At 40.6% G+C, this 2058-nt stretch overlaps 1 pseudogene; it reads right to left on the bottom strand.

Moving 5' to 3' along the window:
- Positions 1 to 433: 433 nt before the first annotated feature.
- On the bottom strand, positions 434 to 758 carry LOC122755043 (annotated as a pseudogene).
- Positions 759 to 2058: the final 1300 nt, after the last annotated feature.

Genomic DNA, 2058 nt, shown 5'->3' with positions numbered 1-2058 from the left:
GGAGAGAAACTTTCAGTTTCATGGTGAGCTCAGAAGCCAGATTACAAAGGGTTGAGAATTAAGAAAAGAGGAAGCAGAGGCAACGAATGAGGGTATACAACTTTTTCTAAGGGGTAGCTTGGCTGAAAATGGGAGAAAAAGAGATAATAATGTTTGGTGAAGGGCTTTTTTTTTTGGTGAGTTGTTTGTGTGTGTGTTTTTGCAAAGCAATGAAGGTTAAGTGACTTGCCCAGGGTCACATAGCTAGTAAGTGTCAAGTGTCTGAGACCAGCTTTGAGCTCAGGTCCTCCTGAATCCAGGGCTGGTGTTCTATCCATTGCGCCACCTAGCTGCCCCTGGTAAAGGTTTTTTTTTTTTTTCCTTTTACCAAGTGAAATTTTAATATTAATCTTTAACATTTACTCTAAATAATTAGCTATAATTCCTCTTTGTCTTAACTTAAGTGTTTAGAAGCATGTTCCTCCTCATTCTTTGGAGCAGTTAGGAAATATTCCACTCCAACAGCTAATAAAAATGCTATAAAACCCCATTTGGATCCTCTTGACAAAGCAGCCCACAAAGTAGCAGGTTTTCCATAAACGACCCATGTATCCCCAAGCTTCATTGTGGACCCATGGATCCCTGAGACCTTGCTTAGCCAACCTCTTCTGGATTCGCTGTAGTGGTGTTCCTTCTATCTTCCACTGTCTGTAATCAGGGAGTTCAATTTTTCCATGACCATGTCCATGTCCATGCTCATGTCCATGTGCCATGTCCGACAGGAATCTTGACCTCCCGAGGACATGGGAATCTCAACACCGCCCCCCCAAACCCCCAAACCGTAACCCTGGTAAAGGTTTTTTAATGGTGGGAGGTATCATCCCCTGCCTTGGGATGTAGTTTCAGACTGATGTCAACCAAGGTGGGCACTAATACTCTGAAAATGGCAGTAGTTTTCCTTTGACAATGATAGTTTCAATGTACTCCAATGGTGTGATTGATGGTCTTATTTTGGGGAAATTGTCAAGATGTTATAAAAGGAATACTGCATGGGGGTGGCAACCCCGTGACACAGCTGAGAAAAAAAAAAGTAGGAAAAGTAGGTTAAATTAAAAAACAGTTTCAGTAATGCTACTAAGAGGAAATGGCAGCAGGAGCTAGCTGAAAAATAATGTGGTGTGAAACTTGAATTGTGGAGTTTTCAGAGGTCGGTAGGAGGGCAGAGGTCACACTACTGAGCGTTCTCTGCAAGTGTGTCTCTCACTGTCTCTGTCTCTGGGTTCAACTTTTTTTTTTTTCTTTTGGTTTAAGTACTTGTCCTACTCCACCATTAATCCCATTGTTAGATTTTCAGTGTGGAAACTTACACCTTAGAATTTGGACAAACCTACAAATCAGGGGTTGATTTATTGTTTCATTGATTGTTTTGATTTAAAATTATGAGGGGGCAGCTAGGTGGCACAGTGGATAAAACACTGGCCCTGGATTCTGGAGTACCTGAGTTCAAATCTGGCCTCAGACACTAGCTGTGTGACCCCGGGCAAGTCACTTAACCCTTATTGCCCCACCAAAAAAAAAAATTTTTTTAAATTATGAAAAAAGACATTTGGAGGCAATTGGTGTTAAGTGATTTGCCTAGGATCACAAAGCTAGGGTCTGAGGTCTGATTTGAACTCAGGTCCTCTTGACTCCAGGGTCAGTGCTCTATTCAGTGTGCCACCTAGCTGCTCCTAATAAATGTTAACAATGCAGATTAAATTTAAAAGTATGTTGTTCATGATGCTGACTGAGAGGAGCAGAACCAGAACATTGTACACAGTAACAGCAACATTGTGTGATGAACAATGGTGATAGACTTGGCTCTTCTCAGCAGTGCAATGATCCAAAACAATTTTAAAGAACTCATGATAAAAAATGTTCTCAACATCTAGAAAAAAGAACTGTGGATTGTGAATACAGATTGAACCATACTGTTTCTACTTTGGGGCTGGTTTTTGTTTTCCTTTTTTGAGTTTTTTCCCTTGTGCTCTGATTCTTCTTTCACAATATGATTAATGCAGAAGTATGTTTAATGTGACT

The sequence above is a fragment of the Dromiciops gliroides genome, chromosome 4, assembly GCF_019393635.1.
Source record: "Dromiciops gliroides isolate mDroGli1 chromosome 4, mDroGli1.pri, whole genome shotgun sequence".
In the NCBI taxonomy this organism is placed as follows: Eukaryota; Metazoa; Chordata; class Mammalia; order Microbiotheria; family Microbiotheriidae; genus Dromiciops; species Dromiciops gliroides.
This window is presented reverse-complemented; position numbering and strand designations above follow the sequence as displayed.